At 63.2% G+C, this 24897-nt stretch overlaps 2 non-coding genes and 1 pseudogene across 2 annotated transcripts; all 3 read right to left on the bottom strand.

The window, feature by feature from the left end:
• Positions 1 to 467: 467 nt before the first annotated feature.
• LOC142875707 (5S ribosomal RNA) lies at positions 468 to 586 on the bottom strand. Its single transcript, XR_012923006.1, has one exon. It is a non-coding gene; the product is annotated as a 5S ribosomal RNA (ribosomal RNA).
• A 3548-nt stretch (positions 587 to 4134) lies between these two features.
• On the bottom strand, positions 4135 to 4253 carry LOC142876257 (5S ribosomal RNA). Its single transcript, XR_012923190.1, has one exon. It is a non-coding gene; the product is annotated as a 5S ribosomal RNA (ribosomal RNA).
• A 2589-nt stretch (positions 4254 to 6842) lies between these two features.
• On the bottom strand, positions 6843 to 6959 carry LOC142875882 (uncharacterized; annotated as a pseudogene).
• Between the last annotated feature and the right edge of the window lie 17938 nt (positions 6960 to 24897).

The following is a 24897-nucleotide window of genomic DNA, read 5'->3' as shown; positions in this document are numbered from 1 at the left end:
ACTCACCCAAGGGAGACGGGCAGTCAGGGCGCAGTGTGGAACTGGCGGTGTCCACACACCAAAGGGACACAGGCAGGCAGGGCGCAGTGTGGATCAGGCTGTGTCCACTCACCCATGGGTGACAGGAAGGCAGGGCTCTGTGTGGATCTAGCTGTTTCCACACACCCATGGGAGATGGGCAGGCCGTGCGCTGTGTCGATCTGCGTGTGTCCACACACCCATGGGGGACGGTCAGACAGGGTGCCAGACCTTTGGTCTGAGACCTGACAGTCCAGAAGCCACGCATGCTGCCGCGTGACGGCGGTGTCGCGGCTTGGGACAAGAGGAGGCCCCACGGTGCGGGCTGGGGCGCCAGGCACCGCGGCGGGCGCTGAGGGTGGGGGTGACCCCCGCCCCGGGCCGCCGCCTCGCTCCCAGAAAGGGGACAGAACAAGAGGCAAAACAAAAAAAAAAAAAAAAAAAAAAGAAGCCTACGGCACCCGGTATTCCCAGGCGGTCTCCCATCCAAGTACTAACCAGGCCCGACCCTGCTTAGCTTCCGAGACCAGACGAGATCGGGCGCGTTCAGGGTGGTGTGGCCCTAGACGGCGGAGGGCGCCCCTGCCCCGCTCAAGAAGCCGAGCCTCTCTGCGCTTCCCCGCCGCCTCCTCCCCCCCCAGGCCCCGCGCCGGCGCTGACCCGCGCCGGGCGGGCCTGTTGAGTTCACCGGCCGGGTCCGGCGGGCTCCGAGGGACAGGGGTGACAGGCGGGGCGGGGCGGGGCGGGCAGGGAGCGGCGGGCCGGGGTGGGGGGCTGTCTCTCTATACACACACACACACACACACACACACACTCACACTCACACTCACTCACTCACACTCACACAAGATGCGCCTCCACGGCTGGACTCGCCAAGGTGGAGACCTTCCAGCCCCCTTCCTCTACTCGCCTGGCCCACCCCCAGCTCGTGGCCCCCCCCCCCGCCGCCGCCACCGCCGCCACCGCCGCCGCCGCCGCCGCCGCCGCCGCCGCCGATTGCGCACGCGCGGGTCGCCCGCCCTTTGACCCCAGGCAGGGGCCGCCCTCCCCGACAACCCCTTTCAGCTGCGCCCCCCACCCTGTGGGTGGGCTGCCGCCTATTCCCCCGGGCCCGGGCTGGGGCACAGCGCATGGGGGAGGGGAGCGAGTGTATGGGGCGTCTCTCTCTCTCTCTAGGGATGTGTCCCATGGGTGGGGTGGCGTGGTTAGTGGGGCGCTGAAGAAATCAGTCCCCTCCATCTCCTACCTCTGGAAAACGCCCAAGCCCTTGGAGAACTGCCGGCAACGCGACCGTGGGGGCCGGGACCCTCCTCTGTGTCCTCCTGTGGCCCAGTCCAAGGGGCCTGGGCCTGGCCGGGGCTGCATTGGACCCCGACCACCCTGGCGTGTGGACTCGCTAAAAATCGGCGATTAGATATTGGATTCCAGCTTCATTGAGGTCATTTCACTAATGAGTGCACCGGAAAGAGTTTCCTAATCCATCTGTGAGGGTGGCAACTGAAAGAGAATTTTAAAGCTGACAGAATAGGCGAGGAAAGGCATAGGAGATTTCCACACCCAGTAAGGAAGCCTTTCCCGAAATGGAAGAAAGAAACGAGCAAACAGAGACACCGGTAGCCCGCCAGGATCAGAGTCTGCCCCCGAGAGAAAGTACCCTGACCAGGTTCACCCGTGGGTGGGTGGCGAGCTAGCGGCATTCAGAAGAGCGAGGCCCGCAGTCTGTGCAGAAGACACCTGCACTCGGGTGTGTGTGGCGGCACGATTCACAAGCAGCTCCAGATGTTAAGCCAAGGAGAAGCCAGGGAGTTCCCAACGCCCCAGGTGTCCTCAGCCCACGACTGGCTGCTGGGGGAATGCGAAGCCCGGCTCCTTGTCTCAGAGCGGGACAACCAGGAGGTGTGACGTACACCCCGGGGTTCCCAGGAGGATCAGGCTGAAGCTGGGACTTGGCCTGAAAGTGTCCCCTCGCACGGCCACCCCCTTCCCCTTCCTGCTCCTCTACTCCTGGTGCCCCTCCATCCAGGGGCCAGACCTTAAAGAGTCACCCGCAAGAGAATCCTGGTCCCAAAGGAGCCTTCTGGGGGACCCGTGCTGAGAGAGGTTGTGGGCATGGCCCGCTGGGGCTCTGCCCGACCCAGGGCTGAGAGATGCAACCTCCCAGCTCTGGGTCCCTGCAGGGGAAGCGTTGGCAAGCACAGGGCCAGTCCTCCAAAGGCCCAGGTGCAGGGAGCCCAGGCCAAGCAGCCTGTGGAAGAAGCCACCCCGGGAACACGACTGCAGGCCACGGCCCTTCCCACCTCCTCCTCCTCCTCCTCCTCCTGCTCCTCCACCCCCCCGACCTCCCACCCCCACCCCCGACATGGCGCAGGGCTCAGAGACACCTCAGACACTTGCTACCCAAAGTGCAAAGGGCATCAGTTGCTCCTCCAAACCCCCCCCCTGCCCAGCAGACCGCGTTGTCCAGCCAGCCCCCGGGCCTCCCTGGGGTGCCCAGCACAAAAGTGCAGACAACCACCGGACCCTCAATCTCAGTTTTCGGATGTTTTTGCCACTCTAAGGACCCGCAGGCCAGCTGGGCCTTCTGGCAGGACAGAGAGCCCCGGAATCCGACGTGGAGAGCTGGGTGTACGTCCCCACGAGGAGGCGGTCCCCACCTCCGCGGCTCTCCCCTTGCGGGGGGGGAAAAGCAGCCACGGGGCCTCAGAGAAGACACCAGGCTGGGCGCCCGCCCCACAGTGGGGGCACGTCCCCCGCAGGCCACTTAGCGACGGCCGCCGGCCGGCGGACGGTTGGGTGGCGCGAGACGCTGCGGCCGCCCTGCTACCGGGTTCCTGGGAGGGCGTCCTGGAACCAGCGTCCACACCAAGCCCTTGGAAGGCCCAGGCGACGGAGGAGCCCCGTCAGGCAGGGGCCGAGGACGGTGACGGCCCGGGCGGGGAGGAGCGTGTCAGGCAGGGGCAGAGGACGGTGACAGGTGACAGGCCGGGCGGGAAGGAGTCAGTCAGGCAGGGGCCGAGGAGGAGACGGGGCTGGGTAAGGGTTAGGGTTAGAGTCAGGGCACAAGTCACAATCGCAAAGACCTGGAAGCGACCCGAGTGCCCATCGACCCACGAGTGCGTAAATGAAATGTGGCGCGTGGACACCACGGAGTGCTATTCAGCTAGGAGGAGCAGCGGTGAGAGGGCACCTCTCGTGGTTCTCCTGGCCAGAGCTGGAACCCGTTCCAGTAAGCCAGGTAGCCCAAGAATGGACACACGAGCACCACGTGCTCGCGCTCACCAGCAAATGGGTACGAACCGACGGACACCCAAGTGGACACAGAGGAATCACCTTCATCGGGTGGGTGTCGGGCGGGTGGGGGGAGGGGATGGGCATACACCTCCATTAGGAATGGGGTGGGTGCGCACCGACTGGGGGATGGGCGCACTTGAGGCTCTGACCCGAGGGGGGAGGCTGGGAGAGGGCAACGTACCCGACCTTAACATTGGTACCCCCACAATACGCTGGAACAACATCAGAGGTTAATGAATAAGAACACAGGGGGGAGGGGGGCACGGGCAACACATGTCACCTTAATACTTGGACTCCCATCATCTGCTTGAAAAGAGAGAGAAAAGAAAATGCAATCATAGAGATAAGAGACACTTTTTAAACATAATGAATCCGAAGAGAAAAGTACAAGGAGGCCTGTGGGGCAGGTCTGGGTGTGACTCCGGATCCCCCAACATCAGGTGCCACCACCAAAGATTCCTACGTGTAGCCCATAGAACCCCAAAAGCAACGGGACGAGTTCTGGTCACATACTCCCTCAAAATGACATCCTGGCCTTCTTCTGGAACTCCCTCCCCTCTCAGACTCTCAAGGTTTCCTCCAGCGTGTCGGTTCCCACAGAGCAGACCTTTGGTCTGAGACCTGACAGTCCAGAAGCCACGCATGCTGCCGCGTGACGGCGGTGTCGCGGCTTGGGACAAGAGGAGGCCCCACGGTGCGGGCTGGGGCGCCAGGCACCGCGGCGGGCGCTGAGGGTGGGGGTGACCCCCGCCCCGGGCCGCCGCCTCGCTCCCAGAGAGGGGACAGAACAAGAGGCAAAACAAAAAAAAAAAAAAAAAAAAAAGAAGCCTACGGCACCCGGTATTCCCAGGCGGTCTCCCATCCAAGTACTAACCAGGCCCGACCCTGCTTAGCTTCCGAGACCAGACGAGATCGGGCGCGTTCAGGGTGGTGTGGCCCTAGACGGCGGCGGAGGGCGCCCCTGCCCCGCTCAAGAAGCCGAGCCTCTCTGCGCTTCCCCGCCGCCTCCTCCCGCCCCAGGCCCCGCGCCGGCGCTGACCCGCACCGGGCGGGCCTGTTGAGTTCACCGGCCGGGTCTGGCGGGCTCCGAGGGACGGGGGTGACAGGCGGGGCGGGGCGGGGCGGGCAGGGAGCGGCGGGCCGGGGTGGGGGGCTGTCTCTCTATACACACACACACACACTCACACTCACACTCACTCACTCACACTCACACAAGATGCGCCTCCACGGCTGGACTCGCCAAGGTGGAGACCTTCCAGCCCCCTTCCTCTCCTCGCCTGGCCCACCCCCAGCTCGTGGCCGCCGATTGCGCACGCGCGGGTCGCCCGCCCTTTGACCCCAGGCAGGGGCCGCCCTCCCCGACAACCCCTTTCAGCTGCGCCCCCCACCCTGTGGGTGGGCTGCCGCCTATTCCCCCGGGCCCGGGCTGGGGCACAGCGCATGGGGGAGGGGAGCGAGTGTATGGGGCGTCTCTCTCTCTCTCTAGGGATGTGTCCCATGGGTGGGGTGGCGTGGTTAGTGGGGCGCTGAAGAAATCAGTCCCCTCCATCTCCTACCTCTGGAAAACGCCCAAGCCCTTGGAGAACTGCCGGCAACGCGACCGTGGGGGCCGGGACCCTCCTCTGTGTCCTCCTGTGGCCCAGTCCAAGGGGCCTGGGCCTGGCCGGGGCTGCATTGGACCCCGACCACCCTGGCGTGTGGACTCGCTAAAAATCGGCGATTAGATATTGGATTCCAGCTTCATTGAGGTCATTTCACTAATGAGTGCACCGGAAAGAGTTTCCTAATCCATCTGTGAGGGTGGCAACTGAAAGAGAATTTTAAAGCTGACAGAATAGGCGAGGAAAGGCATAGGAGATTTCCACACCCAGTAAGGAAGCCTTTCCCGAAATGGAAGAAAGAAACGAGCAAACAGAGACACCGGTAGCCCGCCAGGATCAGAGTCTGCCCCCGAGAGAAAGTACCCTGACCAGGTTCACCCGTGGGTGGGTGGCGAGCTAGCGGCATTCAGAAGAGCGAGGCCCGCAGTCTGTGCAGAAGACACCTGCACTCGGGTGTGTGTGGCGGCACGATTCACAAGCAGCTCCAGATGTTAAGCCAAGGAGAAGCCAGGGAGTTCCCAACGCCCCAGGTGTCCTCAGCCCACGACTGGCTGCTGGGGGAATGCGAAGCCCGGCTCCTTGTCTCAGAGCGGGACAACCAGGAGGTGTGACGTACACCCCGGGGTTCCCAGGAGGATCAGGCTGAAGCTGGGACTTGGCCTGAAAGTGTCCCCTCGCACGGCCACCCCCTTCCCCTTCCTGCTCCTCTACTCCTGGTGCCCCTCCATCCAGGGGCCAGACCTTAAAGAGTCACCCGCAAGAGAATCCTGGTCCCAAAGGAGCCTTCTGGGGGACCCGTGCTGAGAGAGGTTGTGGGCATGGCCCGCTGGGGCTCTGCCCGACCCAGGGCTGAGAGATGCAACCTCCCAGCTCTGGGTCCCTGCAGGGGAAGCGTTGGCAAGCACAGGGCCAGTCCTCCAAAGGCCCAGGTGCAGGGAGCCCAGGCCAAGCAGCCTGTGGAAGAAGCCACCCCGGGAACACGACTGCAGGCCACGGCCCTTCCCACCTCCTCCTCCTCCTCCTCCTCCTGCTCCTCCACCCCCCCGACCTCCCACCCCCACCCCCGACATGGCGCAGGGCTCAGAGACACCTCAGACACTTGCTACCCAAAGTGCAAAGGGCATCAGTTGCTCCTCCAAACCCCCCCCCCTGCCCAGCAGACCGCGTTGTCCAGCCAGCCCCCGGGCCTCCCTGGGGTGCCCAGCACAAAAGTGCAGACAACCACCGGACCCTCAATCTCAGTTTTCGGATGTTTTTGCCACTCTAAGGACCCGCAGGCCAGCTGGGCCTTCTGGCAGGACAGAGAGCCCCGGAATCCGACGTGGAGAGCTGGGTGTACGTCCCCACGAGGAGGCGGTCCCCACCTCCGCGGCTCTCCCCTTGCGGGGGGGGGAAAAGCAGCCACGGGGCCTCAGAGAAGACACCAGGCTGGGCGCCCGCCCCACAGTGGGGGCACGTCCCCCGCAGGCCACTTAGCGACGGCCGCCGGCCGGCGGACGGTTGGGTGGCGCGAGACGCTGCGGCCGCCCTGCTACCGGGTTCCTGGGAGGGCGTCCTGGAACCAGCGTCCACACCAAGCCCTTGGAAGGCCCAGGCGACGGAGGAGCCCCGTCAGGCAGGGGCCGAGGACGGTGACGGCCCGGGCGGGGAGGAGCGTGTCAGGCAGGGGCAGAGGACGGTGACAGGTGACAGGCCGGGCGGGAAGGAGTCAGTCAGGCAGGGGCCGAGGAGGAGACGGGGCTGGGTAAGGGTTAGGGTTAGAGTCAGGGCACAAGTCACAATCGCAAAGACCTGGAAGCGACCCGAGGCCCCACGGTGCGGGCTGGGGCGCCAGGCACCGCGGCGGGCGCTGAGGGTGGGGGTGACCCCCACCCCGGGCCGCCGCCTCGCTCCCAGAGAGGGCACAGAACAAAAGGCAAAACAAAAAGCAGCAGCCTGTGGCACCCAGTATTCCCAGGCGGTCTCCCATCCAAGTACTAACCAGGCCCGACCCTGCTTAGCTTCCGAGATCAGACGAGATCGGGCGTTCAGGGTGGTGTGGCCCTAGACGGCGGAGGGCGCCCCTGCCCCGCTCAAGAAGCCGAGCCTCTCTGCGCTTCCCCGCCGCCTCCTCCCGCCCCAGGCCCCGCGCTGGCGCTGACCCGCGCCGGGCCGGGCCTGTTGAGTTCACCAGCCGGACTCCAGCGGGCTCCGAGGGACGGGGGTGACAGGCGGGGCGGGGCGGGCAGGGAGTGGTGGGCCGGGGTGGGGGGCTGTCTCTCTATACACACACACACACACACACACACACTCACACTCACACTCACTCACACTCACACAAGATGCGCCTCCACGGCTGGACTCGCCAAGGTGGAGACCTTCCAGCCCCCTTCCTCTCCTTGCCTGGCCTCCTTAACCTACCCGCCCCCCACCCCCAGCTCGTGGCCGCCCCTGCCGCCGCCGCCGCCGCCACTGCCGCCGATTGCGCACGCGCGGGTCGCCCGCCCTTTGACCCCAGGCAGGGGCCGCCCTCCCCGACAACCCCTTTCAGCTGCGCCCCCCCACCCTGTGGGTGGGCGGCCGCCTATTCCCCCGGCCCGGGCTGGGGCACAGCGCATGGGGGAGGGGAGCGAGTGTATGGGGCGTCTCTCTCTCTCTCTAGGGATGTGTCCCATGGGTGGGGTGGCGTGGTTTGTGGGGCGCTGAAGAAATCAGTCCCCTCCATCTCCTACCTGTGGAAAACGCCCAAGCCCTTGGAGAACTGCCGGCAACGCGACCGTGGGGGCCGGGACCCTCGTCTGTGTCCTCCTGTGGCCCAGTCCATGGAGACGGGCAGGCAGGTCGCTGTTTTGAACTGGCAGAGTGCACTCACCCACGGGAGATGGGTAGGCAGGTCACTGTGTTTACCTGGCTGTGTCCACTCACGCACGGGACACGGGCAGTCAGGGCGTGTTGTGGAACTGGCAATGTCCACTCAAAGACGATTGACGGGCAGGTTGGGCGCTGTGTGCAACTGGCTGTGTCCCCTGACCCCCGGGTGACAGGTAGGTATTGCGCTGTGTGGAACTGGCAGTGTCCACTCACCGATGATTGATGGGCAGGTAGGGCGCTGTGTGGAACTGGCAGTGTCCACTCATCCACGGGAGACGGTCAGGCAGGGCCCGGTGTGGAACTGGCACTGTCCACTCACCCATGGTAGCGAGGCAGGTAGGGTGCTCTGTGGGACGGGCTGTTTTCACTGACCCACGGGTGACGGGGAGGTAACGCACTGTGTGGAATTGGCTTTGTCCACTCACCCACGGAGGACGGGCAGGCAGGGTGCTGTTTTGTACTTGCAGTGTCCACTCACACACGGGACACGGGCAGGCAAGGCGTGGTGTGGAACTGGCAGTGTCCACTCACCTACGGATGATGGGCAAGTAGGGCCCTGTGTGGAACTGGCTGTGTCCACTGACCCACGGGTGAAAGGCAGGTAAGGCGCTGTGTGGAACTGGCAGTGTCCACTCTCCCAAGGTTGATGGGCATGTAGGGTGCTGTGTCCACTGACCCCCGGGTGACGGGCAGGTAGGGCGCTGTGTGGAACTGGCAGTGTCCCCTCACCCACGGGAGACGGGCAGGCAGGGCGAGGTGTGGAACGGCGCTGTCCACTCACCCAACGTAGAGAGGCAGGTAGTGCGCTCTGTGGGACGGGCTGTGTCCACTGACCGATGGGTGACGGGTAGGTAAGGCACTGTGTGGAACTGGCTTTGTCCACTCACCAACGGGGGACGGGAAGGCAGGGCGCTGTTTTGTACTGGCAGTGTCCACTCACCCACGGGACACAAGCAGGCAGGGCGTGGTGTGGAACTGGCAGTGTCCACTCACCCACGGCTGACGGGCAGGTAAGGCGCTGTTGGAACTGGCTGTGTCCACTGACTCACGGGTGAAAGGCAGGTAGGGCACTGTGTGGAAGTGGCAGTGTCCACTTACCCATGGTTGACAGGCAGGTGGGGCGCTGTGTGGAACTGACTGTGTCCACTGACCCACGGGTGACGGGCATGTAAGGCGCTGTGTGGAACTGGCAGTGTCCACTCACACACGGGATACGGGCAGGCAGGGCGCTGTTTGGTACTGGCAGTGTCCACTCACCCACGGGACACAAGCAGACTGGGCGTGGTGTGGAACTGGCGCTGTCCACTCACCCATGGTAGAGAGGCAGGTAGGGCTCTGTGTGGGACTGGGTGTGTCCACTGTCCCATGGGTGACAGGTAGGTAAGGCACTGTGTGGAACTGGCTGTGCCCACTCACCCACGGGAGATGGGCAGGCCGGGCGTGGTGTGGAACTTGCAGTGTCCACTCACCCATGGCTGACAGGCAGGTAGGAGGCTGTGTGGAACTGGCTCTGTCCACTGACCCACGGGTGACAGGCAAGTAGGGCGCTGTGTGGAACTGGCAGTGTCCACTCACACACGAGAGACGGGCAGGCAGGTCGCTGTGTTGACCTGGCTGTGTCCAGTGACCCACGGGTGAAGGGCAGGTAGGGCGCTGTGTGGAACTGGCAGTGTCCACTAACCCACGGGAGACAGGCCGACACGTCACTGTGTTGAACTGGCAGTGTCCACTCACCGACGAGAAACGGACAGGCAGGGCACTATGTGGAACAGGTGCTGTCCACTCACCCATGGTAGAGAGGCAGGTAGGGTGCTCTGTGGGAAGTGCTGTGTCCACTGACGAACGGGTGACGGGCAGGTAGGGCGCTGTGTGGAATGGCTGTGTCCACTGACCCACGGGTGATAGGCAGGTAGGGCGCTGTGTGGAACTGGCAGTGTCCACTCACCCATGAGAGACCGCCAGGAAGGTCGCTGTGTTGAACTGGCTATGTCAACTCAGACATGGGAGACGGGCAGGCAGGTCACTGTGTTGACCTGGCTATGTCCACTCACCCACGGGACACGGGTAGGCAGGGCGCGTTGTGGAATTAAGAGTGTCCACTCACCTACGGTTGATGGGGAGGTCGGGCGCTGTGTGGAACTGGCTGTGTCCTCTGACCCACGCGTGACGGGCAGTTCGGGTGCTGTGTGGAACTGGCAGTGTCCACTCACCCTGGGGACACGGGCAGGCAGGGCATGGTGTGGAACTTCGCTGGCCACTCACCCATGGTAGAGAGGGAGGTATGGCGCTCTGTGGGACTGGCTGTGACCACTGACCCACGCGTGACGGGTAGGTAAGGAACTGTGTGAAAGTGGCTTTGTCCACTCACCCACGAGGGACGGGCAGGCAGGGCGCTGTTTTGTACTGGCAGTGTCCACTCACCCACGGGACACGGGCAGGCAGGGCGTGGTGTGGAACTGGCAGGGTCCACTCACCCACGGTTGACGGGCAGGTAGGGCGTTGTGTGGAAGTGCCAGTGTCCACTCACACATGGGAGACGGGCAGGCAGGTCACTGTGTTGACCTGGCTATGTCCACTCACCCACGGGACACGGGCAGGCAGGGCACGTTGTGGAACTAAGAGTGTCCACTCACTTACGGTTGATGGGGAGGTCGGGTGCTGTGTGGAACAGGCAGTGTCCACTCACCCACGGTTGACGGGCAGGTTGGGCGCTGTGTGGAACAAGCTGTGTCCACTGACCCACGGGTGACAGGCAGGTAGGGCGCTGTGTGGAACTGGCAGTGTCCACTCACGCGCGGGAGATGGGCAGGCAGGGCGAGGTGTCGAACTGGCGCTGTCCACTCACCCATGGTAGAGAGGCAGGTAGGGCGCTCTGTGGGACGGGCTATGTCCACTGACCCACAGGTGACGGGTAGGTAAGGCACTGTGTGGAACTCGCTTTGTCCACTCACCCACGCGGGACGGGCAGGCAGAGCGCTGTGTTGAACTGGCAGTGTCCACTCACCCACGGCTGATGGCAGGTAGGGTGCTGTGTGGAATTGGCTCTGTCCACTGACCCATGGGTGACAAGCAGGTAGGGCGCTGTGTGGAACTGGCAGTGTCCACTCACCCACGTTTGACGCGCAAGTAGGGCGCTGTGTGGAACTCGATGTGTCCACTGACCCACGGGAGACGGGCAGGCAGGGCACAGTGTGGAACTGGCGCTGTCCACTCACCCATGGTAGAGAGGCAGGTAGTGTGCTCTGTGGGACGGGCTGTGTCCACTGACCCACGGGTGACGGGTAAGGAAGGCACTGTGTGGAACTGGCTTTGTCCACTCACCAATGGGAGACGGGCAGGCAGGTCGCTGTGTTGAACTGGCTGTGTCCACTCACACACGGGAGACAGGCAGGCAGGGCGCTGTGTTGAACTGGCAGAGTCCACTCACCCACGGGAGACGGGCAGGCAGGTCACTGTGTTGATCTGGCTGTGTCCACTCATGCACGGGACATGGGCTGTCAGGGCACGGTGTGGAACTGGCAGTGTCCACTCACCGACGGTTGACGGGCAGGTAGGGCGATGTGTGGAACTGGCTGTGTCCACAGACCCACGGGTGACGGGCAGGTAGGGCGCTTTGTGGAACTGGCAGTGTCCACTCACACATGAGATACGGGCAGGCAGGGCGCGGTGTGGAACTGGCACTGTCCACTCACCGATGGTAGAGAGGCAGGTAGGGCGCTCTGTGGGACGGGCTGTGTCCACTGACCCACGGGTGACAGGCAGGTAGGGTGCTGTGTGGAACTGGCTGTGTCCCCTGACCCACGGGGAACAGGAAGGTAGGGCGCTTTGTGGAACTGGCAGTGTCCACTCACTCACGGGAGACGGGCAGGCAGGGTGCAGTGTGGAACTGGCGCTGTCCACTCACCCATGGTAGAGAGGCAGGTAGTGCGCTCTGTGGGACGGGCCGTGTCCACTGACCCACGGGTGACGGGTAAGTAAGGCACTGTGTGGAACTGGCTTTGTCCACTCACCCACGAGAGACGGGCAGGCAGGTCGCTGTGTAGAACTGGCTGTGTCCACTCACATACGGGAGACGGGCAGGCAGGGCGCTGTGTTGAACTGGCAGTGTCCACTCACCCACGGGAGATGGGCAGGCAGGTCACTGTGTTGACCTGGCTGTGTCCACTCCCGCACGGGACACGGGCCGTCCAGGCGCTGTGTGGAACTGGCAGTGTCCACTCACCCATGGGAGACGGGCAGGCAGATCGCTGTGTTGACCTGGCTGTGTCCACTCACACACGGGAGACGGGCAGGCAGGGCGCAGTGTGGAACTGGCGCTGTCCACTCACCCATCGTAGAGAGGCAGGTAGGGCGCACTGTGGGACGGGCTGTGTCCATTGACCCACGGGTGACGGGTAGGTAAGGCACTGTATGGACTGGCTTTGTCCACTCACCGACAGGGGACGGGCAGGCAGGGCGCTGTTTTGTACTGGCAGTGTCCACTCACCCACGGGACACAAGCAGGCAGGGCGTGGTGTGGAACTGGCAGTGTCCAATCACCTACGGCTGACGGGCAGGTAGGGCACTGTGTGGAACTGGCTGTGTCCACTGACCCACGGGTGACAGGCAGGTAGGGCGCTGTTTAACTGGCAGTGTCCACTCACCCATGGGAGACGGGCAGGCAGGGCGCTGTTTTTTACTGGCAGTGTCCACTCACCCAAGGCACACAGGCAGGCAGGGCGGGGTGTGGGACTGGCAGTGTCCACTCACCCATGGCTGACGGGCAGGTAGGGCACTGTGTGGAACTGGCTGTGTCCACTGACCCACGGGTGACTGGCAGGTAGGGCGCTGTGTGGAACTGGCAGTGTCAACTCATCCACGGGTGACGGGCAGGTAGGGCGCTGTCTGGAACTGGCTGTGTCCACTCACCCACGGGAGACGGGCAGGCAGGGCGCAGTGTGGAACTGGCGCTGTCCACTCACCCATCGTAGAGAGGCAGGTAGGGCGCTCTGTGGGACGGGCTGTGTCCATTGACCCACGCGTGACGGGTAGGTAAGGCACTGTGTGGAACTGGCTTTGTCCACTCACTGACAGGGGACGGGCAGGCAGGGCGCTGTTTTGTACTGGCAGTGTCCACTCACCCACGGGACACAAGCAGGCAGGGCGTGGTGTGGAACTGGCAGTGTCCACTCACCTACGGCTGACGGGCAGGTAGGGCACTGTGTGGAACTGGCTGTGTCCACTGACCCATGGGTGACAGGCAGGTAGGGCGCTGTTTAACTGGCAGTGTCCACTCACCCACGGGAGACGGGCAGGCAGGGCGTGTTGTGGAACTGGCGCTGTCCACTCACCCATGGTAGAGAGGCATGTTGAGCGCTGTGTGGAACTGGCAGTGTCCCCTGACCCACGGGTGACAGGCAGGTAGGGCGCTGCGTGGAACTGGCAGTGTCCACTCACCCACCGTTGACGGGCAGGTATGGCACTGTGTGGAACTGGCTGTGTCCACTGATCCACGGGTGACGGGCAGGTAGGGCGCTGTGTGGAACTGGCAGTGTCCACTCACACACGGGGGAAGGGCAGGTGGGGCGCTGTGTGGAACTGGCAGTGTCCACTCACCCACGGTTGTCGAGCAGGTAGGGCGCTGTGTGGAACTGCCTGTGTCCACTGACCCACGGGAGACGGGCAGGCAGGGCGCGGTGTGGAACTGGCGCAGTCCTCTCACCCATGGTAGAGAGGAAGGTAGTGTGCTCTGTGGGATGGGCTGTGTCCACTGACCCACGGGTGACGGGTAGGTAAGGCACTGTGTGGAACTGGCTTTGTCCACTCACCCACGGGAGACGGGCAGGCAGGGCACAATGTGGAACTGGCGCTGTCCACTCACCCATGGTAGAGAGGCAGGTAGGGTCTGTGTGGGACGTGCTGTGTCCACTGACCCACGGGTGACTGGTAGGTAAGGCACTGTGTGGAACTGGCTTTGTCCACTGGCCCACGCGGGATGGGCAGGCATGGCGTTGTGTTGAACTGGCTGTGTCCACTGGCACACAGGAGACAGGCAGGCAGGTCGCTGTGTTGAACTGGCTGTGTCCACTCACACATGGGAGACGGGCAGGCAGGGCGCTGTGTTGTACTGGCAGAGTCCACTCACCCACGGGAGACGGGCAGGCAGGTATCTGTGTTGACCTGGCTGTGTCCACTTACACATGGGACACGGGCAGTCAGGGCGCGATGTGGAACTGGCAGTGTCCACTCACCCACGGGAGACGGACAGGCAGGGCACAATATGGAACTGGTGCTGTCCACTCACCCATGGTAGAGAGGCAGGTAGGGCGCTGTGTGGGATGTGCTGTGTCCACTGACCCACGGGTGACGGGTAGGTAAGGAATTGTGTGAAACTGGCTTTGTCCACTCACCCACGCGGGATGGGCAGGCATGGCGCTGTGTTGAACTGGCTGTGTCCACTGGCACACGGAAGACGGGCAGGCAGGTCACTGTGTTGACCTGTCTGTGTCCACTGACCCACGGGGGATGGGCAGATAGGGCGCTGTGTGGAACTGGCAGTGTCCACTCAATCACAGGAGACGGGCAGGCAGTGCGCTGTTTTGTACTGGCAGTGTCCACTCACCCACGGGAGACGGGCAGGCAGGTCACTGTGTTGACCTGGCTGTGTCCACTCACGCACGGGACATGGGCAGGAAGGGCGCAGTGTGGTACTGGCAGTGTCCACTCACACACGGGGGACGGGGAGGCAGTGCGCTGTTTTGTACTGGCAGTGTCCACTCACTCAAGGGACACGGGAAGGCAGGGCGTGGTGTGGAAATGGCAGTGTCCACTCACCAACGGCTCACGGGCAGGTGGGGCGCTGTGTGGAACTGGCAGTGTCCACTCACCCACAGTTGACGGGCAGGTAGGGCGCTGTGTGGAACTGGCTGAGTCCACTGACCCACGGGTGACGGGCAGGTAGGGTGCTGTTTGGAACTGGCTGTATCCACTCACCCACGGGAGACGGGCAGGAAGGACCCGTAGTGGAACTGGCGCTGTCCACTCACCCATGGTAGAGAGGCAGGTAGTGCGCTCTGTGGGACGGGCTGTGTCCACTGACCCACGAGTGACGGGTAGGTAAGGCACTGCGTAGAACTGACTTTGTCCACTCACCCACGGGGGACGGGCAGGCAGGGCGCTGTTTTGTACTTGCAGTGCCCACTCACCCACGGGACACAAGCAGGCAGGACGTGGTGTGGAACTGGCAGTGTCCACTCACCCACGGCTGACGTGCAGGTAGGGCGCTGTCTAGAACTGGCTGTGTCCACTGACCCACGGGTGACAGGCAGGTAGGGCGCTGTGTGGAAGTGGTAGTGTCCACTCACCCACGGTTGACTGGCAGGTGGGGCGCTGTGTGGAACTGGCTGTGTCCACTGACCCACGTGTGACGGGCATGTAGGGCGCTTTGTGGAACTAGCAGTGTCCACTCACACATGGGAGACGGGCAGGCCAGGCACGGTGTGGAACTGGCGCTGTCCACTCACCCATGGTAGAGAGGCAGGTATGGCACTCTGGGACGGGCTTTGTCCACTGACCCACGGGTGACAGGCAGGTAGGGCGCTGTGTGGAACTGGCAGTGTCCACTCACCCACGGGAGACGGGCAGGCAGGGCGCGATGTCGAACTGGCGCTGTCCACTCACCGATGGTAGAGAAGCAGGTTGGGCGCTGTGTGGAACTACCTCTGTCCCCTGACCCACGGGTGACAGGTAGGTAGGGCGCTGTGTGGAACTGGCAGTGTCCACTCACCGACGATTGACGGGCCGGTAGGGCGCTGTGTGGAACTGACTGTGTCCACAGACCCACGGGTGACGGACAGGTAGGGCGCTGTGTGGAACTGGCAGTGTCCACTCACCCACAGGAGACGGACAGGCAGGGCATGGTGGGGAACTGGCGCTGTCCACTCACCCATGGTAGAGAGGCAGGTTGGGCGCTGTGTGGAACTGCCTGTGTCCCCTGACCCACAGGTGACAGGCAGATAGGGCGCTGTGTGGAACTGGCAGTGTCCACTCACCCACGGTTGACGGGAAGGTAGGGCGCTGTTTGGAACTGGCCTTGTCCACTGACCCAGGGGTGACGGACAGGTAGGGCGCTGTGTGGAAATGGCAGTGTCCACTCACCCACAGGAGATGGGCAGGCAGGGCGCGGTCTGGAACTGGCGGTGTCCACTCACCCACGGGAGACAGGCACGCAGGTCGCTGTGCTGAACTGGCTGTGTCCACTCACACACCGGAGACGGGCAGGCAGGGCGCTGTGTAGACCTGGCTGTGTCCACTCACCCACAGGAAACAGGCAGGCAGAGCGCAGTGTGGAACTGGCAATGTACACTCACCCACAGTTGACGGGCAGGTAGGGCGCTGTGTGGAACTGGCTGTGTCCACTGAAGCACGGGTGACGGGCAGGTAGGGCGCTGTGTGGAACTGGCAGTGTCCACTCACCCACGAGCGACGTGCAAGCAGGTCGCTGTGATGAACTGGCAGTGTCCACTCAACGATGAGAAACGGACAGGCAGGGCACTTTGTGGAACAGGCGCTGTCCACTCACACATGGTAGAGAGGCAGGTAGGGCGCTCCGTGGGACGGGCTGTGTCCACTGACCCAAGGGTGATAGGTAGGTAAGGCACTGTGTGGAACTTGCTGTGTCCACTCACCCACGGGAGACGGGCAGGCAGGGTGCTGTTTTGTACTGTCAGTGTCCACTCACCCACGGGACACGGGCAGGCAGGGTGTGGTGTGGAACTGGCAGTGTACACTCACACACGGCTGACGGGCAGGTAGGGCACTGTGTGGAACTGGCTGTGTCCACTGACCCACGGGTGACTGGCAGGTAGGGCGCTGTGTGGAACTGGCAGTGTCCACTCACCCACGGTTGATGGGCAATTATTGCACTGTGTGGAACTGGCTGTGTCCACTGACCCACGGGTGACAGGCAGGTAGGGCGCTGTGTAACTGGCAGTGTCCACTCACCCATGGGAGATGGGCAGGCAGGGTGTGGTGTGGAACTGGCGCTGTCCACTCACCCATGGTAGAGAGGCAGGTTGGGCGCTGTGTGGAACTGGAGGTGTCCCCTGACCAACGGGTGACAGGCAGGTAGGGCGCTGTGTGGAACTGGCAGTGTCCACTCACCCACCGTTGACGGGCATGTAGGGCGCTGTGTGGAACTGGCTGTGTCCACTGACCCACGGGTGACAGACAGGTAGGGCGCTGTGTGGAACTGGCAGTGTCCACTCACCCACGGTTGTCGGGCAGGTAGGGCGCTGTGTGGACCTGCCTGTGTCCACTGACCCACGGGTGACGGGCAGGTAGGGCGCTGTGTGGAACTGGCAGTGTCCACTCACCCACGGGAGACGGGCAGGCAAGGCGCGGTGTGGAATTGGCGCAGTCCTCTCAACCATGGTAGAGAGGCAGGTAGTGTGCTCTGTGGGACGGGCTGTGTCCACTGACCCATGAGTGACGGGTAGGTAAGGCACTGTGTGGAACTGGCTTTGTCCACTCACCCACGGGAGACGGGCAGGCAGGTATCTGTGTTGACCTCGCTGTGTCCACTCACGCACGAGACACGGGCAGTCAGGGCGCGATGTGGAACTGGCAGTGTCCACTCACCGACGGTAGACGGGCAGGTAGGGCGCTGTGTGTAACTGGCTGTGTCCACAGACCCAGGGGTATGGGCAGGTAGAGCGCTATGTGGAACTGGCAGTGTCCACTCACCCACGGGAGACGGGCAGGCAGGGCATGATGTGGAACTGGCGCTGTCCACTCACCCATGGTAGAGAGGCAGGTAGGGCGCTCTGTGGGACGGGCTGTGTCCACTGACCCACGGGTGACGGGTAGGTAAGTCACTGTGTGGAACTGGCTTTATCCACTCACCCACGCGGGATGGGAAGACAGGGCGCTGTGTTGAACTGGCTGTGTCCACTCACACCCGGGAGACAGGCAGGCAGGGCGCTGTGTTGAATTGGCAGTGTCCACTCACCCACGGGACACGGGCAGGCAGGTCACTGTGTTGACCTGGCTGTGTCCACTCACCCACGGGACACGGGCAGGCAGGGCGCTGTGTGGAACTGGCTGTGTCCCCTGACCCATGGGAGACAGGCAGGTAGGGCGCTGTGTGGAACTGACAGTGTCCACTCACCCACGGTTGACGGACAGGTAGGGCGCTGTGTGGAACGGGCTGTGTCCACTTTCCCATGGGTGACGGGCAGGTAGGGTGCTGTATGGAACTGGAAGTGTCCACTCACCCACGGGAGACGGGCAGGCAGGGCGCGGTGTGGAACTGGCTGTGTCCACTCACCGACGGGAGACGGGAAGGCAGGGCACAATGTGGAACAGGCGCTGTCCACTCACCCATGGTACAGAGGCAGGTAGGTCGCTCTGTGGGATGTGCTGTGTCCACTGACCCATGGGTGACGGGCAGGTAGGGCGCTGAGTGGACCTGACTGTGTCCACTCACCCAGGAAAGACGGGCACGCAGGGCGCTATGTTGGACTGGCAGTCTCCACTCACCCAGGGGACACGGGCAGGCAGGGCACGGTGTGGAACTGGCAGTGTTCACTCACCTATGGTAGACGGCAGGTAGGGCGCTGTGTGGAACTGGCTGTGTCTACTCACCCACGGGACCAGGGCAGGCAGGGCGCTGTGTTGAACTGGCAGTGTCCACTCACCCACGGGAGACGGGCAGGCAGGTCACTTTGTAGACCTGGCCGGGTCCACTCACGCACGGGACATGTTCATTCAGAGCGCGGTGTGGAACTGGCAGTGTCCACTCACCGACGGTTGACGGGCAGGGAGGGCGCTGTGTGGAAATGGCTGTGTCCAGAGACACACGGGTGACGGGCAGGTAGGGCGCTGTGTGGAACTGGCAGTGTCCACTCACCCACGGGAGACGGGCAGGCAGGGCACGGTGTGGAACTGGCCATGTCCACTCACCCATGGTAGAGAGGCAAGTAGGGCGCACTGTGGGATGGGCTGTGTCCACTGACCCACGGGTGACGGGTAGGTAAGGCACTGTGAGGACCTGTCTTTGTCCACTACCCCACGGGAGACGGGCAGGCAGGGCGCAGTTTTGTACTGGCAGTGTCCACTCACCCACGGGACACGGGCAGGCAGGGTGTGGTGTGGAACTGGCAGTGTCCACTCACCCATGGCTAACGGGCAACTAGGGCACTGTGTGGAACTGGCAATGTCCACTGACCCACAGGTGACAGGCAGGTAGGGCGCTGTGTGGAACTGGCAGTTTTCACTCACCCACGGGAGATGGGCAGGCAGGTCGCTGTATTGAACTGTCTGTGTCCACTCACACAAGGGAGACGGGCAGGAGGGCGCTGTGTTGAACTGGCAGTGTCCACTCACCCACGGGAGACGGGCAGGCAGGTAACTGTGTTGACCTTGCTGTGTCCAGTGACTCACAGGAGACGGGCAGATGGGGCGCTGTGTGGAACTGGCTGTGTCCACTCACCGACGGGAGACAGGCAGGCAGGGCGCAATGTGGAATAGGCGCTGTGCACTCACCCATAGTAGAGAGGCAGGTAGGGCGCTCTGTGGGATGGGCTGTGTCCACTGACCCACGGGTGAGAGGTAGGTAAGGCACTGTGTGGAACTTGCTGTGTCCACTCACCCACGGGAGATGGGCAGGCAGGGCGCTGTTTTGTACTGGCAGTGTCCACACACCCACGGGACACAGGCAGGCAGGGCACAGTGTGGAACTGGCAGTGTCCACCCACCCACGGCTGATGGGCAGGTAGGGGGCTGTGTGGAACTGGCTGTGTCCACTGACCCACGGGTGACGGGCAGGTAGGGCGCTGTGTGGAACTGGCAGTGTTCATCCACCCACGGGAGACGGGCAGGCAGCGCGAGGTGTGGAACTGGCGCTGTCCACTCACCCATGGTAGAGAGGCAGGTAGGGTGCTCTGTGGGACGGTCTGTGTCCATGACCCACGGGTGACAGTTAGGTAAGGCACTGTGTGGAACTGGCTGTGTCCACTCACCCACGGGAGACGGGCAGGCAGGTCACTGTGTTGACCTTGCTGTGTCCAGTGACTCACGAAGATGGACAGATAGGGCGCTCTGTGGAACCGACTGTGTCCACTCACCGACGGGAGACGGGCAGGCAGGGCGCAATATGGAACAGGCGCTGTCCTCTCACCCATGGTAGAGAGGCAGGTAGGGCGCTCTGTGGTACGGGCTGTGTCCAATGACCCTCGGGTGACGGGAAGGTATGGCGCTGTGTGGAACTGGCTGTGTCCACTGACCTATGGGTGACAGGCAGGTAGGGCGCTGTGTGGAACTGGCAGTGTCCACTCACCCATGAGAGATGGGCAGGCAGATCGCTGTGTTGAACTGGCTGTGTCCACTCACACACGGGAGACGGGCAGGCAGAGCGCTGTGTTGAACTGGCAGTGTCCATTCACCCATGGGATACGGGCAGGCAGGTCACTGTGGTGACCTGGCTGTGTCCACTCACCCACGGGACACGAGCAGGCAGGGCGCGGTGTGGAACTGGCAGTGTCCACTCACCCACGGCTGATGGGCAACTAGGGCACTGTGTGGAACTGGCTATGGCCACTGACCCACAGGTGACAGGCAGGTAGGGCGCTGTGTGGAACTGGCAGTTTCCACTCACCCACGGGAGATGGGCAGGCAGGTCGCTGTATTGAACTGTCTGTGTCCACTCACACATGGGAGGCGGGTAGGAGGGCGCTGTGTTGAACTGGCAGTGTCCACTCACCCATGGGAGACGGGCAGGCAGGTAACTGTGTTGACCTTGCTGTGTCCAGTGACTCACAGGAGACGGGCAGATGGGGCGCTGTGTGGAACTGGCTGTGTCCACTCACCGACGGGAGACGGGCAGGAAGGGCGCAATGTGGAACAGGCGCTGTGCACTCACCCATAGTAGAGAGGCAGGTAGGGCGCTCTGTGGGATGGGCTGTGTTCACTGACCCACGGGTGAGAGGTAGGTAAGGCACTGTGTGGAACTTGCTGTGTCCACTCACCCACGGGAGATGGGCAGGCAGGGCGCTGTTTTGTACTGGCAGTGTCCACACACCCACGGGACACAGGCAGGCAGGGCGCAGTGTGGAACTGGCAGTGTCCACCCACCCACGGCTGACGGGCAGGTAGGGGGCTGTGTGGAACTGGCTGTGTCCACTGACCCACGGGTGACGGGCAGGTAGGGCGCTGTGTGGAACTGGCACTGTCCACTCACCCAAGGGAGACGGGCAGGCAGGGCGTGGTGTGGATCTGGCGCTGTCCACTCCCCCATGGTAGAGAGGAAGGTAGGGTGCTCTGTGGGATGGGCTGTGTCCACTGACCCACGGGTGATGGGTAGGTAAGGCTCTGTGTGGAACTGGCTTTGTCCACTGACCCACGGGAGACGGGCAGATAATGCGCTGTGTGGATCTGGCTTTGTCCACACACACACGGAGGACGGGCAGGCAGGGCGCTGTTTTGTACTGGCAGTGTCCACTCACACACAGGAGACGGGCATGCAGGTCACTGTGTTGACCTGGTTGTGTCCACTCACCCACGGGACACGGGCAGGCAGGGCGCGGTGTGGAACTGGCAGTGTCCACTCACCCACAGTTGACAGGCAGGTAGGGCGCTGTGTGGAACTGGTTGTGTCCACTTTCCCATGGATGAGGGGCAGGTAGGGCGCTGTGTGGAACTGGCAGTGTCCACTCACCCACGGGAGACGGGCAGGCAGGGCGTGGTGTGGAACTGGCGCTGTTCACTCACCCATGGTAGAGAGGCACGTAGGGCGCTCTGTGGGACGGGCTGTGTCCACTCACACACTGGAGACGGGCAGGCAGGGCGCTGTGTTGAACTGGCAATGTCCACTCACCCACGGAAGACGGGTAGGCAGGTCACAGTGTTGACCTGGCTGTGTCCACTGACCCACAGGAGACGGGCAGATAGGGCGCTGTGTGAAACTGGCTGTGTCCACTCACCGACGGGAGACGGGCAGGCAGGGTGCAATGTGGAACAGGCGCTGTCCACTCACCCATGGAACAGAGGCAGGTAGGGCGCTCTGTGGGACGGGCTGTGTCCACTGACCCATGGGTGACGGGTAGGTAAGGCACTGTGTGGAAGTGGCTTTGTCCACACACCCACGGGGAACGGGCAGGCAGGGCGCTGTTTTTTACTGGCAGTGTCCACTCACCCACGTTAAACGGGCAGGCAGGGCATGGTGTGGAACTGGCAGTGTCCACTCACCCACGGCTGACGGGCAGGTGGGGCACTGTGTGGAACTGGCTCTGTCCACTGGCCCACGGGTGACTGGCAGGTAGGGGGCTGTGTGGAACTGGCTGTGTCCACTGACCCACGGGTGACGGGCAGGCAGGGTGCTGTCTGGAACTGGCAGTGTCCACTCACCTACGGGATACGGGCAGGCAGGTCACTGTGTAGACCTGGCTGTGTCCACTCACGCACAGGACACGGGCAGGCAGGGCACGGTGTGGAAGTGGCAGTGTCCACTACCCACGGCAGACGGGCAGGCAGGGCCTGTGTGGATCTGGTTGTGTCGATTACCCACGGGAGACGGGCAGGCAGGGCGCAGTGTGGATCTGGCGGTGTCCACTCACCCACGGGACATGGGCAGAGAGGGTGCTGTGTGGATCTGGCTATGTCCACTGTCCCACGGCAGACGGGCAGGCAGGGCGCAGTGCGGATCTGGCTGTGTCCACTCACACACGGCAGACGCGCAGGCAGGGCGCAGTGCGGATCTGGCTGTGTCCACTCACCCACGGGAGATGGGCAGGCAGGGCGCAGTGTGGATCTGCCTGTGTCCACTCACCCACGGGAGATGGGCAGAGAGGGTGCTGTGTGGATCTGGCTATGTCCACTGACCCACAGCAGACGGGCAGGCAGGTCACAGTGCGGATCTGCCTGTGTCAACTCAGCCACGGAAGACGGAAGGCGGGGCGCATTGCGGAACTGGCTGTGTCCACTCACCAACGGGAGACGGGCCTCCAAGGCGCAGTTTGGATCAGGCTGTGTCCACTCACACACGGGAGACGGGCAGAGAGGTTGCTGTGTGGATCTGGCTATGTCCACTGACACACCGCAGACCGGTAGGCAGGGCGCAGTGCAGATCTGGGTGTGTCCATTCACCCACGGGTGACGGGCAGTGAGTGTGCTGTGTGGATCTGGCTGTGTCCACTCACCCACAGGAGATGGGCAGGCAAGGTCCAGTGTGGATCTGGCTGTGTCCACTCACCCACGGGAGACGGGCAGGCAAGGCGCAGTGTGGATATGGATGTGTCCACTCACCAACTGGTGACGGGCAGAGAGGGTGCTATGTGGATCTGGGTATGTCCACTCACCCACGGGAGACGGGCAGGCAATACACAGTGTGGATCTGGCTGTGTCCACTCACCCACGGCAGACGGGCAGGCAGGGCGCAGTGCGGATCTGGCTGTGTCCACTCACCCACGGGAGACGGGCAGAGAGGGTGCTGTGTGGATCTGGCTATGTCCACTGACCCACGGCAGACGGGCAGGCAGGGCGCAGTGCGGATCTAGCTGTGTCCACTCACCCACGGGAGACGGGCAGGCAAGGCGCAGTGTGGATCTGGCTGTGTCCACTCACCCACGGGAGACGGGCAGGCAAGGCGCAGTGTGGATCTGGCTGTGTCCACTCACCCACGGAAGATGGGCAGAGAGTGTGCTGTGTAGATCTGGCTATGTCCACTGACCAACGGCTGACGGGCAGGCAGGGCGCAGTGCGGATCTGGCTGTGTCCACTCACCCACGGGAGATGGGCAGGCAAGGCGCAGTGTGGATCTGGCTGTGTCCACTCACTTACGGGAAACAGGCAGAGAGGGTGCTCTGTGGATCTGGCTATGTCCACTGACCCACGGCAGATTGGCAGGCAGGGCGCTGTGCGGATCTGGCTGTGTCCAGTCACCCACGGCAGACGGGCAGGCAGGGCGCAGTGCGGATCTAGCTGTGTCCACTCACCCACGGAAGATGGGCAGAGAGTGTGCTGTGTAGATCTGGCAATGTCCACTGACCAACGGCTGACGGGCAGGCAGGGCGCAGTACGGATCTGGCTGTGTCCACTCACCCACGGGAGATGGGCAGGCAAGGCGCAGTGTGGATCTGGCTGTGTCCACTCACTTACGGGAAACAGGCAGAGAGGGTGCTCTGTGGATCTGGCTATGTCCACTGACCCACGGCAGATGGGCAGGCAGGGCGCAGTGCGGATCTGGCTGTGTCCACTCACCCACGGCAGACGGGCAGATAGGGTGCTGTGTGGATCTGGCTATGTCCACTGACCCACGGCAGACGGGCAGGCAGGGCGCAGTGCGGATCTGGCTGTGTCCACTCACCCACAGCATACAGGGAGGCAGGGCGCAGTGCGGATCTGGCTGTGTCCACTCACCCACGGCAGACGGGCAGGCAGGGCGCAGTGCGGATCTGGCTGTGTCCACTCACCCACGGCAGACGGGCAGGCATGGCGCAGTGCGGATCTGGCTGTGTCCACTCACCCACGGGAGACGGGCAGAGAGGGTGCTGTGTGGATCTGGCTATGTCCACTGACATACGGCAGACGGGCAGGCAGGGCGCTGTGCGGATCTGGCTGTGTCCACTCACCCACGGGAGACGGGCAGGCAAGGTGCAGTGCAGATCTGGCAGTGTCCACTCACCCACGGGAGACGGGCAGAGAGGGTGCTGTGTGGATCTGGCTATATCCACTGACACACCGCAGACCGGTAGGCAGGGCGCAGTGCATATCTGGGTGTGTCCATTCACCCACGGGTGACAGGCAGTGAGTGTGCTGTGTGGATCTGGCTGTGTCCACTCACCCACGGGAGATGGGCAGGCAAGGTCCAGTGTGGATCTGGCTGTGTCCACTCACCCACGGGAGACTGGCAGGCAAGGCGCAGTGTGGATATGGATGTGTCCACTCACCAACTGGTGACGGGCAGAGAGGGTGCTATGTGGATCTGGGTATGTCCACTCACCCACGGGAGACGTGCAGGCAGGGAGCAGTGCGGATCTGGCTCTGTCCACTCACCAACGGGAGACGGGCAGAGAGGGTGCTGTGTGGATCTGGCTATGTCCACTGACCCACGGCAGATGGGCAGGAAGGGCGCAGTGTGGATCTGGCTGTGTCCAATCACCCA

The sequence above is a fragment of the Microcebus murinus genome, chromosome 14, assembly GCF_040939455.1.
Source record: "Microcebus murinus isolate Inina chromosome 14, M.murinus_Inina_mat1.0, whole genome shotgun sequence".
NCBI lineage: Eukaryota > Metazoa > Chordata > Mammalia > Primates > Cheirogaleidae > Microcebus > Microcebus murinus.
Note: the sequence above shows the minus strand (reverse complement) of the source record. Positions and strands in the feature narration are given on the sequence as shown.